This window comes from Aquila chrysaetos, chromosome 21 (assembly GCF_900496995.4).
Source record: "Aquila chrysaetos chrysaetos chromosome 21, bAquChr1.4, whole genome shotgun sequence".
NCBI lineage: Eukaryota > Metazoa > Chordata > Aves > Accipitriformes > Accipitridae > Aquila > Aquila chrysaetos.
In genome coordinates, this window is record NC_044024.1 from 10,326,335 (window position 1) to 10,340,208 (window position 13,874).

At 44.4% G+C, this 13,874-nt stretch overlaps 1 protein-coding gene and 1 long non-coding RNA gene across 4 annotated transcripts in view; both read right to left on the reverse strand.

The window, feature by feature from the left end:
• The window catches only part of LOC115333574 (protein FAM162B-like), a 66,754-nt gene that overhangs the window by 3,861 nt on the left and 49,019 nt on the right, over positions 1-13,874 (reverse strand). The window lies entirely within an intron of this gene.
• On the reverse strand, positions 1,496-8,789 carry LOC121232492. Of its 2 annotated transcripts, XR_005931020.1 has the most exons (5): positions 6,645-8,789; positions 3,409-3,502; positions 2,663-2,791; positions 2,101-2,160; positions 1,496-1,655 (listed from the first exon to the last, which is right to left on the reverse strand). It is a non-coding gene; the product is annotated as an uncharacterized LOC121232492 (long non-coding RNA). The 2 variants fall into 2 exon arrangements; XR_005931019.1 differs by lacking the exons at positions 3,409-3,502; positions 6,645-8,789 and adding an exon at positions 3,006-3,095.

A 13,874-nucleotide genomic window follows, 5' to 3' on the forward strand; every position in this document is an offset into this window, starting at 1 on the left:
GACTTATCAGGCACCAAAATTGTTTTAGTGATGGGAATGGAAATTAATTCATTATGACTGACCATGATGCTAATAAAGATCCATTTCCAGAGGTCTGGAGGAGTGGAAAGGGCTATAAACACAGCAGCGCTCTCCACTCTTTTTTTTTTTTTTCCGATGGGATGAAAACAGAGCTGCTCGCTTGCTGCAACTGCTAAGGTGGAGCAGAAAAGAAGACAAGGAGGATGGACCCCAACACCACCCCCTGCCAGGGTGGTGCCGGGTTACCAGTGACAGGGCCTGGGCTCCCCCAGTCCCTCTGTGCTCCCCAGTCTGCTCAGAGCCAGGCTCAATCGAAACAGGAGCACAGCAGAGAGCTCCTGCCTTGTGGGCGGGGAAAGCTTTTTTGGAAGGTATTTTCAGAAGCCTCTTCCAGCAGCCTCTACATGCAGGTGCTGTGCTTAATTATAGCCTCCATCAGCTGGCAAATCTACTGCCTCACAGCTAATTCTCCATCCCTGCTGCACCACAGGTAATCATCTCAGCACAAAGCCCTGCCCCGAAACCAGTACTGCTCGGTTACATCTCAGAAGCATCATTTCCTTTACACACACCTCCTTCCAGACTACTCAGGGGCTTATCAAGCAGAGGGATAAGCACATTATACATTGGGAGGGTGTAGGAGTTGATCTACATCTCTTCCCTTGCCATGAGACTACCCCGATGGAGCATGGAGGAGGAGGATTTAACTATGCATGATGTCTTTAGGCTAAAATGTCACGGACAAAGAGGACCCCACTCAAAACTGGTCAAAGGATGGCCTTTTACTGGTCAAAGGACTTTCACAGAACTTTGCTCCCGGCAAGCTGTTCCAGACATCTTCCCCCACAATGATCCATTGCTGTGAGCTAATCTGTCATGTTAATTTAATGCAGCAGAATGCTAATACCTTGCACTTCACTCTTGGTAAAAACAAGTGTTTACTGGTGACTGTTGCATGGAGGGAAGCCTTTTAGGAGCATTTATACCCTTCCTGCTCCCCATCCAGGCTGGCTGGGCAGTTTTCTTGCAGATGACTCGGTGTGCAGTCGTGTGACTGTCTCCAGGAGTGTGGCTGTAACCAAGTATGTGATGACACCACGGGGTTTGCTGCCTCTGACTACAGAAGAGCCATTTGTGCTTTTCTCAGGCGCCTGTGTGGCACAGGCTGATGCCTTTCACAGGGTGGCCTATCTAATCTGACTGGAGCAAGTCAGAGCCCTGCTCTTACTCCTTGACAGAGGAGCTACCTCTCCCTTCTGCCATACTGGGAGCCCAGCCACACTGGCTAACCTGCCTACCAGGTTGCAGAGTAAAATAATGTTGTCTTCTTATCTTGTTACCAGAAGTACCATAATGTGTACGCCATCACCCCTGCTAAGTCCTCTAAGGGTATGGAGCGGGTGATGGCCGGCATTAAAGCCATTAGAAACTGTCTTCTGCACAGAGCTACCTTGATATTTTGGAAGTATTAACTCTCTTCAATGAGCTGAGTCACAGCTTCTTTCATCCAGATGCGTGTCCATGCCTGATACCATTTGAAACTCCTTTTTTCCATCTTTTTTTCCACCTCCACCAAAGCCCATTCCCCAGCTTCATGGCTTTCTCTCCTTTGGTTTTCTCCATGGTGCAGTTTCCTGCTAAACACACACTGAAGAGATCAGGTCTGCCTGGGTACATTGAAGCCCTCCAAAAGACAGACTTCTCACCCTTTTTGAAGCAACAATTACCAATAGAGACACTAACCAGTGTACCGCTATCTCCAAGAGAGCAGAGATATACTGAAGAAGAGTGGTAATGTTACATGATGTAAAGGGCAGGTTTGTTAACAATAATTAAAGCACAAGCAAATACATAACAATATACCTAGCAGTCTGACTTCAGTGTATTAGCCAAGTAAAGCAAAGTGATTCTTGAAGGCAAAACCTCTCCCATTTTCCTCCAAATCAGGGGTCAAAATTCCACTGCTGCAACTAAATGTAATGCCACTGAAGCTGGAACATTTGTCACTTGGATCTAATTTAACCTTGATTAGCTGCTCTGACCACCAACCGCCCCAAACACATAAAGATGAAATCTCACCCCAAAGACTGTCTGCAAGCAAGTGCTGGGGTCCGTAAAGCTGCATTTCTCCCCTGACCTCTGTAAGGTAACTAAGAAGTTACTTTTAAAATGAAGCCTTAAAGCCGGACTTGTCCATCCCGGGTGCCGTATCTGCTCCAGGCACATGCTGCAACCCCAGCTGCTGAACTTGGGGCCTGAAGGGATTTCCCTTGGCTCTGGGTGGCCCAGAAATAAGGGGGGGGTAGAGGGGGTGGGGGTTGTCAACTTGCTTTCCAGGCACTGCCAGATTACACCTACCTAGCACAACACAGGGCTGTGAGGCACCCACCACCCACAAAGACGATGCCGTAATCAAAACCTGTCACCCCAAATAAGCCCAGCACCGAGAGGGGACCAGATCATCTCAGGGACCGCATGAGTGCAAAGGAGCCTCAGGAAAACATTCTTCTTTCTGTTACAGCTCTTGTTTCTCCTTAATGTAATTTCTGTCTAAAGAAGCTTTTGCCATGCCATATCACTGCGCCTAAATACGTTGGTTTAAATGCGAACAGGGAAAAGAAGAAGAGAGTGAAATACCCACTTGGATGGATATTTTCAGAGATTCAGAAATTGCCAAGCCGGAGGGGACCGCTGTGATTATCCCTCCTGACACAGTGCCTTGGCTGGCTGCAGCACTGCCCCGTGTTAATTCCTGCCGCGAGTCCAATCGCTGTGGGAAGAGCATAGATTTCAGAGAGAAAAATCTAGTTGTGTTTGGGAAAACTTCCTGTAATAACAACTTGACCACAACTCTTCTGCAAATTGTTCCCAGAGTTAATTTTCCTCAGTCTAGAAAAAGCACTGCTTTTTTTTTTTCCAGTTTGAACTAGCTTCAGTTTCCACTGAATCATATTATACTTGGTCTACTACATTGCAGCACCTACCGTTACCAAATTGCCGTCATTCACGAAGGCAAGTAAAGATGGTCTTGGCAGTGTAGTCCAGCCAGACTTAATTGTACTCAGGCAAATCACTCATTTTCAGTTCTTAGAAACATATCTTTCCTCTTTCCTCATCAGGAGAAGGTCAAATACAGATTTCTCCTGTGCCAAATGCAACACTGTTTGAGTTAGGAGATTGTCATCTATAATTACGAAATATTTCAAGGACGTTTTAGCACTGACAGTCTGAGACCTCCGTATGTCAGTCATATTGAAGTCCCTTGCAATAACTCGGCTTTCCTCCCCACAGATTACCAGATGGTGCATGAGGAGCCCATCACCCTGCTCCTCCGTGGGACGAGGTGGCCTGCAGCAGTGGTCAGTGTCCAGTTTCTGGGCCATCTACCAGCACACGTGTCCCCAAGCAGCCACGGTTGTTTGCTTCTGCACTGTCAGATGATATCTTGCCATCCCTGGCAAGACTTGCCTGCTCATCCTTGCTGTTTTCAAGATAAACAGATTATAGTCTAAGAGGTTAATCAGAGGCAAGTGACATCTTGATATATGCTATCTTTATCTTTATGCATTTGTAACAGCGAAGGCATCGCCTAGAGTTTGGAAAAATATTCTTTATTAATTGCGACAGAAAAATTAGCCGTGGAAAATATTTCTGCAGATTTAGTGATCGTTGTATCGAGATGCTTATGAAAACACTTTCAAACCACCACCAAAATACTTGGCACCTATTTTTCATTAATAGTATTTGGTTTCTTGTAAATAAAAAACATCCTAGAATTTGAGTAACAAAAATTTTTCTAGAACCTTAAGTAAAAAGTATCATGAATATTGCTGAATGTTTCATCAGTGAAGCTTAACTCTTCCTGGGAAGCTACCAAGTGTGTAAAAATACAGGTAGAAACTGGAAGCAACTGAATTTGCTGGCAAAGTGTCCCAGGGTTACCCGAGAAAGATGCAAATCCTGCACAGATAAAGATGTCGCCTAAAAATAATGGCTCCTGATGCAGCTCAGTGACCACGGGTGCCTCTCCTCCACGGCATGGGCAGTGCACGCAGGTGGGTTTTTGCTCTCCTACACTTGCCCTGCCACCACCCCGGGGCAAGCATGGGGAAAACATTAATAAAATATCAGGTGGAATAACTGTACCTGACTAATGCTACATATTAAGGAAAGCCAATAAGCAGTGCTTAGGCTCTCCTTTCCTCTGACTTAAACTGAGATTTTCTAATTCATGCATAAGGCTGCAGTGGAGGGTTGAACAGATAATTACCTCTCTCTATTTCCTACTCTTCCTCTGCATTATAAGCATATTTAAAGGGCACTTAGAAAAAGCAGTCGCAACCTAAATTAAAATGTAATATGAAAAGAAAATGTTTGGTAGGCTGAATGGGCAAGTGATGTAGCAGGTACTACACACCGGAGAAAACGTGGCCTTTTCCTCCCCTGAGATTTGCTTCTGTGCTTGCTTGTTTTTATAGTTTCATAGCTTTTCTCTGTTGCTCTGGCAGGAGCGGTGCTGGAGGCACGGTGGGGTTATTGCACGCGGTGCAGGGGAGCTGCCACCTTCCCACCCGTGCGCAGGAGGCGGCAGCCCACGGCCGGTGGCCCAGCGCTCCCCGCTGCCGCGGGACTCGGGGCTGAGCACCCCCAGCCCCACCGAGCAACCTGTGCCTTTCCCCCAGCATCCGCTTCAGAGCGTCTCCCTGGCAGGAGGAAAATGTCTGATCTCTTATGCCTCAGCTCAGAATTTCTCGGTCTCGGTGGATGATAAAATACAACAAGACAGTCTGCAGAACAGCTGAGGAAAAGAAAATACAAACCCGCACCGACACATCCCACGCAGGCACCGAAAAAAGGGCAGTGGGGAAGCAACCGCAAGCCCTCGAGACCAGCACAACTTTGGTTCGGTTATAAATGAAACCTATTTATCGTTGCAACGTTAGAAACAACAAGCTAAATGCAAACCATGGACGATGGGAGAAGCTAAATCGGTAGGTGGAAGCTGGCAGGTCACTGGAAAACTGCCACGTAAATAAATATGTGTTATTTCCCCAAGAGTGGCCAAAGACAGCGTGAAACACCCCAACTAGTGTGAAACTGGCTTTAATAATTAAGCCTGCAAAAAGTGAGGATTAAAAATTTATTCTGAACTAAATGAAGCTATTAGCAGAACAGTTTTCCCCCATTATACATTTATGATATATAACACACTAATACAGAAGCCCTCTTTTGAGAACACTAAAACCCATTGCTCAGCCCCTGTGAGTGCCTTGGAGCCGTGCTCACTCTCACACCTTTGCTGCTTGCTGCCTGGACTCTCTCTTTAACGCTGGAGGAGCACTGAAAACACTTCATTTTGTTAATTCTTTAAAGTATAACAACCTCACATTTAAAAATGAAAACTAATTTTGACTCCCTTGCTGGAGCATTGTAAGAAAATGTTGGAAGGGGATGTTTCAGGGATTTAAAAATTTTTTTTTCTGCCATTTTTCATAGAATTCCCAAAGCATAGAATTCCTTGAAAACATCTGTTATATAATATTCCATTATAAATTATGAAATATTTAGCATAACCTAGGGTTATGCTAAAAAAAATCATGCAGTGAAAAACCTGTCAATCATTCCTCTTAAAGAAATCCAGAAAGAACTGGGCATCTGTATGGCTGAGGAGACAATACAGAGTTATAGTAACAAGTAAATAAAAGAGGAAAACAGAATTATTCATGTTCTAATAAATCCAGATGCCCTATGATGTGCTCAATTAGTGTTAAAAGGACGCTGCTGGTCAGCAAGGGCTGTATCGGAGCTGGGGAGTTCCAATCCTCCTGTGGACACCCAGGGCTTGGCTTCTTCACCCCTGGGACAACCCGATGCCCCTCTTAGCAGGGTGCTTGCCCCTCTTTGCACAACAGGTCGTGGCTCACTGGGCCACTCCTGGTCCCAGTACACCTCAACTTACCAAGTCACAGCGATCACAATGAGATCAGCCCCACATTTAAGGCCCTTGGTAGAATCGTTGAGGAACAACCAGCACCAAATGGAGCCCCCAGGTTTTAAATACAGTGAGAGACTGAATTTCTGGCTGCGCACATGGGCTGTGAATGGCTTGCTGCATGCCCCCACACCTCCAGTCCTTCTGCAGTCCTCAGTATTTTGGGTGTGATGCTGTGGCCATCTGGACCAGGTAGATTTTTGTATTTCTCCCTTTTCTGACAAGTTCTAATAACTGCACTCCTGGCTTTATTTAACACTGTGGATAGTTCTACTGAAGGCAAAAGTAGCTTTAAGTTTAAAAATGTTAAAAAAAGAAGACATAGTTTTTATGCTTTCCTCTGCTTAAGGTTCTTGCAAGTACATATAAATTCAGGACAGAGTCTGCTCCCCTATAAAAGTTTGATGGTGTTCTCGGCTGAAAGGCTGACAAGACATTGAATTCCAAATTCAGGAAATGTTCAACTCTATGATGTGTTTATAATTAAATTTATTTCCCTTGAATGCAACTGAGCATCTCCCTGGCTTATTGTGCGAGGCAGCTGCATGTTAAGGATTATGCCTGTGGAATCAAACTGATGACATGATTTAGGACCTATCTGGAAAGATTAATTGAATTAAATAAAACTTACACAATTTGCCTTAATCCTCTGAGGAGAGCCTGACCGACTTCACACCTTTGCTTTGCTCTAGAAACCTTATTAAACAAGAGAGAGAGGGAGGAAGAATGATTGTTTTATATACTTAATTAGGAGCTTTAAATGTTCAATAAATTAATACTCTTTGGAGGGAAAATCTGAAATATTTATTGTCTCATCCCTTGTTTTGTCTAGTTCACTGTTTTTTTTGTTTCTTTATAAATCAGCAGGGTGGCTGCAGACCTCGTGGTGGGGCTTTCAGGTCCCCACAATGTAAATGACCAGATCCTTGCTGCAATGTCTGCACCATGCACAGGCAAAAAAGCAAAATAAATTGGCTTTGCATTTCTGGGAATTTTGCACTGCTCTACATAGCAAATCCAATAGATTTGCCTTGACAATGAAAGACGAGATGCAAGCCCTGCCGTGGACTCAAAGAGGATGAAGGCAGGTAAAGCATCATTCCCAGCAGCTTTCCCCATGTGGGTGCAGTACCTGGGCCATGTATCAGCAGCTCAGAACTCTAGCTCCATCCAACACTCGCACACATCACACTGCCATTTCCCACATTACCATTTTGTCTTCAAGCTCAAAATTGCAGAGACAAATAATAAATTTAATTTAAAATAGGACAAAGGTTTTCTCTCAGTAACACCTAAGGGGCTTCCCTTGCAATATGCATTATCCATTAGTTCTTACAGAGCTTTTCCAAAGGATCTTGACGTTTTGTAGGACGATACGGAGGCTCACAGCTGGCCCCTACTGCATCCCACCTTTACACACCAGATACACTTTGGCTCCCGCTGACTATAAAAGTGGGGTAATGGCCTGGTGGAGTTAGGAGACCCTCAGGCCACCAAATCTGCACCTATCAGGGTTCCTTGGCAGAGGCTGTGAAGGACTGGCACAATGTCCCTCACTATATTGTTAGGTACTCTGTCACATCACCTGCCTGCAGAGCAGAGAGCAAAAGCAATACTATATAGTATTTTCAGGACAAACCGTCAAGAAATATATTCAGCTGTAGCAGTAGGGGCATGTTGGTATGCAGAAAATCTCTCTTTGGCTTGGATTTATGCCAGGAAACAATATCTAACATCCCTACTGGGGTGGGAAATGGGATTTTAAATCTCAGAATCTTCAGCCAAGTAATTAGATGGACAATAAAATTCACACCCCCTCTCCCAATAGGTAGCCAAGGGCTTTTCAGCGGTATATACCTGATTTTTTCCTTGTAATATCTTTAATGAAAGTAGCATTGAAATGTAATATCTTATCACTTACAGTTTGAACACCTCTTTAAATTGCATAATGCTTTATTAATTATATATTTAATTACCGTGGCTTTGTAGATATATTACTGTCACATTTATAACCATCTAGAAAAATGGCAAGTTTGCCATAGAAAAACAATGAAGTGCAAAGACTTACAAAGGCAACATCTTCTAAAATAACAGCATGTTACATAATTGTTCCAGTACAAATGCCTGAAAGTTTAGTGTCACATTATCTCTGCTGTATAGTCTATTCATCACATAAATATTTGTGTGTGTAGAAAGAGTGATATTCTGCAAGGACACAATTTGTACAGCATTTATATATAATTTGGCATCAAAATAAACAGCCTCCCTTTGCTTTCAGTTCAGATCTGGCATAAAGCCAGTAAATTTGCTCCAGGTTTGTACTGCAAGCAGAATTTTGCCCATTGCTTCTGTAAGGCAGCTAAGTTTCCAGTATTGTATTTTTGTTCTGTGCCAACTAATTTAGATACAAGAGATTGAATTTAAAGGTCAAAAAGTCAAGAAAATTGACTGGCTGAAGAAGGTAAAATATTTTTTCAAAACCGATTTAAGAAAATTGAAACAGCTCAGCGAAGTCATGGGGCATTTTATGAAATCTGTATTTCATAGGAGGTAAAATTGAATCTAGGTGCCAGCAACAGTCTATCATTGGTCTTAGAACACTTGCCTCAAATCAGTGATTTCATCAAAAGCTGTTTTACTTCTGGCAATGTTGATGACCAAGAAAAAAAAAAAATTACATCTGCACTTTAAAGTCCACAAAAACAGACACCAGACAAAGAACAAAGAACCAAACAGCATTCCTGACCCAAGCCATGGATCTGACTGTTTGGAAACTATCTGGAACCAGATTTCAGTTTCCACACAGGTCTTTTCTCGAGAATGACAATAATGGATCAAAGTCCTGGATCCAAGCAGCCTGGGAAGAGCAGTTTTCTTTTGTTACAGCCCAACCACTTATGCAGCATTTCTCAATAACCAAATACAACTTCTCTTTCCACCGTGGTGAGCAGAGTAAACATTCGTATTTCTATTGCAATAGAAGTTATGAAGACAAGCAAAAAGGCTTTCTAACCTGGGGTGATATAAGGAGATTTACTAACTCCACATTGCAGGCAACAACAGTAGAGCTTGGAGTAAATCTCCATTTTGATGGGGCTGCCGCAGCATGCCAAGTGCCTTGACTAGCAGTCCCAGCGACGTGAACAGGATTTCTAAGGAACAAAGGAAATGGGCCTTGGAGTCAGACTAAAGCCACTGCACATGAACTGGGCTAATTAGAGCTTATTGATGCTTTGTGGCATATAAAGTCATATGCTTACGTGGGAGTAAATCAGCTATTCCATTCACAAGGTGGCAAGCCACTCTGATGATAAAAGGTGACTCCTAATAGAGTTGTTCATACTGGTGCCTGAGCTTGAAGAGTGGCAGCCAGTCTATGGCTCCTGCAGTTTTTCTGAAAACAAGCTGCTGCATCACATTGTGCTCTTCTCGCCCCGCACAGGTGCTCTCTAGGTGTAGGATGAGAAAGATGCTGTCCCATCCGCTGTGTTCAAACGCTGCCCTTTAGGTGAGCTGGAGACTGCCAGCCCCCGTGCAGCTCAGTGCAATGATAGTCCCCTCCCCTCGCACTGCTGCACAAGCACTGCAAGGCCAGGTATTCATCCCCGTGCTAAGGGACACAGTGCCACCAGGTTGGTCAGTCTTTACATGTTATTTGCATGGAATATTCCTCCTGGATTTACTCTTACAAGGCACGTCTGACCCGAGCAGACCCCTTGGGCTGAGCGTGCCACGTAGCACTGAGCTCTCAGATGCTCTGGTGTTGAGCACAGTGCAGGGGCCCATGAGGGCTGAGAGCCATCAGGCCATTCCAGCGCACTGGGCAATGCCGTGTGAGCCTAAATGACAGGTTTGCAGAATCACAGAAAACAGGGCTGGAAGGCACCTCGCAGGTCCAGCTCATGCATTTTCTTGCCACAGGCAGGATCACCTGAATCTCTGCCTATGAGATACGTCTCGTCTGTCCTTAACCACCTCCTCGGACTATTCAAGTACTTCACTGCACTGCCCAGATAGCTGATGATGATCTTCCCTGCTGCACTGCAAACCCAGCATCTCATAGCTGACCTGCAGGGTCTAGCCTTCCCTTCCCTGCTGGTGCCGAAAGCCATCTGTGCCACTTTATATATATATATATACTCCTGAGAGGGGTACTGGAGGTTGTATATACCCAGGCAACAGAAACAGATCCCACGTCATCAGCATCCCCCTGCTAAGCCCATGACTCCAGAGTGGCAGCTCAGCCAGGGACAGGGAAGGAAGATGAGGGGCTCTGCCACTGGAGAAGCAACACCCAAGAGCAAGACACATGAAGGGCCACAGTCAGGGTTATCTTTGATCTCAGGCCAGGGAAACCAAGAGGTAACTGCTAATAGCTTTGTGCTTTTGTACTTATTTAACATGGACCCAAGGAAGGCCCGTTTATGTGTTCATTTGCGTTAATACAATCTAAAAACGCTGTTTTACCAGCACTGCTGGCAGGAGCCATGCAATGCTGTGTCTGCACACTCATGCATCAAATGCTAGTGCATCATTCCTCCCACATGAGCATCCACGCCAGACAGGATTGCCAGCCCAGAATAATGCCAGAGACTGTGCTGGCCATCTGCTAACCTGCTACATGGTCCCACAGTTAATCTGTTTTGTGCAAATCTCACATAAACCAAAGTGCTGCAGCCAAAGGTTTTTCAGTAGTTCGGTAGTATATACATATCTGCTCCTGTTCAAACACCCATATGCATGGGGATATTAAAGACATTTTACACCTAACAGGAAAAAATATCTTCTGTCTCTAGTGGCAGCTCAATAAATGTTATTTGGAAGAAGATGACCTAGGTTTTTCAGGATGGTGGAGAGCTGCACTGGACAATTCTCTTGCCGAAAAAGCAAATATACATGGGCTTCTGCTTTCTATATAGAATCATTTAGGTTGGAAAAGACCCTTAAGATCGAGTCCAACCGTGAACCTAACACTGCCAAGTCCACCACTAAACCATGTCCCTAAGCACCACTATATATCACATGCTGGGGACAAATTCAAACTGGTTATGGATGAAAGTAGTCCTGAATGTATTTGGACACATAAACATCTATATTGAGATTCTTTGCTTGAAGGGACCCTTTTGCAAGTTCTGCCCATAAGAGGCAGGTAGGTTTTGGTAAATCAGAGAAGAGCTCAGACACAGCCACTTACAGCTGCTGAACTCCAGCATGTGTTGCTGACACCACCATTAAACAGAAGGAGCACATTTGTAAAAAAACCTCAGAATAAGCGCTCTGTCCCTGAGTATTTTTAGTGCACTTAAAACCTGCCTTCATTTGAAAGCCATGTCTCAAATGATGGACCATAGGGCATGTTGTAAGCGTTGGGTACTGGTGCCAGCCCCATGCATACCACAACAGTAAGCCTATGTACATACCAACCCTCCCAGTGCCACCAAAGAAAACGGGCCTTACTTTTTTTAATGACCCTTTCCTTTGCTCCTGCACTGATTTACACCCTTTCTAATGCAATATCCTCAGTCCAGCAGCCAACCCCTATCATCTGAAGCCAGGATATGGCCCCAAGGTCTGTAGATCACGTACTTAGTGGTTTTGGTGCAGGAGCTCAGATGCGGAGCCATTGGCATCTCTCCCCTGCACAGGTGATAGTTGCCCTCAGTTGCTGACAGCACCATCAGAATGCTGCAGCAGCTCTGGGAAGGTCTCAGGTCCTGAGAGGGTTGAATCCAGACACACAGCTAGCTGAAACACTGTGTTATAGCCATCCTGCCCCAAAACCCCATCCTGGCAGCACTCAGCATAGCATCCACCAGGAAACGCCAGCCTTCCAGCTTCCAGGGCTCACCAGCTGCTAAATGGCACCGTGGATCTGAATTCAAGGTGGGAATTTCCATCTCATCTCCATCATTAGCATCCTACAAGAACTACTTTCAGCTCTGTCCTTGGGGGGAAACATGCATTATGCATAGCAAGAATTTCTCCATCCATCTTCCAGAATGCATTATCACTCTCGATAAGGGCTTTCCAAGTCACCGGTCTCATTTGAAAGGAAAGTGAGCTGACCCATGAATACCACACACTGCAGCTCCAAATGCTCCTTGCTAGAAAAACCATTAGAGGGGTACAAGAGCCAGGAAGGCTGCGTACAGACCCTACAGACTCTGCAGCTGGGTGACATGCACTGGGCTATGCCGGATCCTGTCCCTCAGGCTGGCTCTCTCATGCCCATTACTGCTGCATGCAGCGAGCAGCTACATGGAGCTGCAGAAGCAGGGGAAATGGAGGCTATATATTCGTGGGAATATCAGGGAAAGAGTCAAGATCCAAGGGATCTCCAAAGGTCTCTTGGGATTTCCCAAATCCAGCTTGGTAACAGTAAGATTAAATTTAGCATATTACATAGTCTCCTTGTAATGGGTAGCAGGATAGCTGGATGTTTAGGGGTGAGTAGTATACACACAGAGCGAAAAGCAATTAAAGCTTTGCAGGGGATGCTATATAAGTGTATACAAATGTATTGAAGCAAAAAGTGCTACCCTATTTTACCTTCCATACTGTAATAGCAAATTTCCTATTTCACTAATGGAATGTGCAAATGCGGCATGAAATCTGAACCCAGACTCATGGGGGCTATTTTTACAGCTTGTAGAATCAGAGAAAAATACCTCCCAGAGACACAAAGCAATGCAATCAACCACGTCCGGCAGTTGGCTGCTCCCTTAATGAGCAGGCATCGCATCAATGTTTCCAAAAAGGCCACTCCAAGTACAGCTCTGTTCCAGTTGTGTTCTAATCCCCCCCACATCAAATGCCAAAAATATTTATGCCTGCTGTATTACATTATAAATTTATATTTCTGAAATGTAATGAGTTATGACATTACACCAGGCATGATAATTGAACCTCAGGGCCCAGCCCTGTTGAAGCTGCTCTAGAGCTGTCTTACCAACAGGAGTCTTACTTTCAGGGGTTAGAGTAACCTCCAGATGGCATTAGGGATGTTAAAAATAAAAAGACATCCAAGCCTAATGACTGACTTTCCACCAAGGGAGATGTATAATTATACATCCACTTTGCTCTCCCCTGCAATGTATTGGAAGCAATTATTTTAAATAGGTAAAGGGTGTCAGTGAGGTTCAATTTGCCTATCAGCTGTGCACTATGGGCATGCACGGAGTAAAGTCTTACTCAGCCATGGATGTGGATGTGTCCTGAAGTTGCATTCTGACATTTGCGAGTCTCATTAAACGTGCTTCCTTTATTGATTTGTTTGTTTTTTTGTAATTGCAGCATATGAACCTTTTTAATTTTTCATTTCCGCTCCTGGCATTTAATTTGAAGTGATCCTGAGTTTAGCGCCAAGACACGTATCACAAATGACCTTCAAGCTTGAGAGAAAATAATTTCATTTTAGAATCTGTCAATAAGCAATAGGCAGAAGCCTTGTACATTTAGTAGCATCTATCAAACATTTTCCCTTAAGAACTTGCTGACCTTCTTGGCAGAGGCCATTCAACGACACACCACTTCTACTCACTGCCTTTATCAAAGACATGGCATTGCTACTAAGTAATTTCTGCACTCAGAAATTAGGTCAGCTATCAACAGCAACAGATTACAGAACTCAAATGATCTGTTCTCTCTGCTTGATGAAAGTATAACAGTGGCCTTTCAGTGCCTTATAGTCAGGGCATCCTCATCTCAGCTCTGCTCCTGCATTACATGAGTCTCCTTTTTTGGAGCACAACGATTTAAGGAAGAGGCTATTTAGCAGCCCGTAAATGCACCCAACAGTTGTTACATTCTGGTTTTGCTAACAGGAGGCTGGATAACAGCTGATCAGATAATTTGCAGTGAA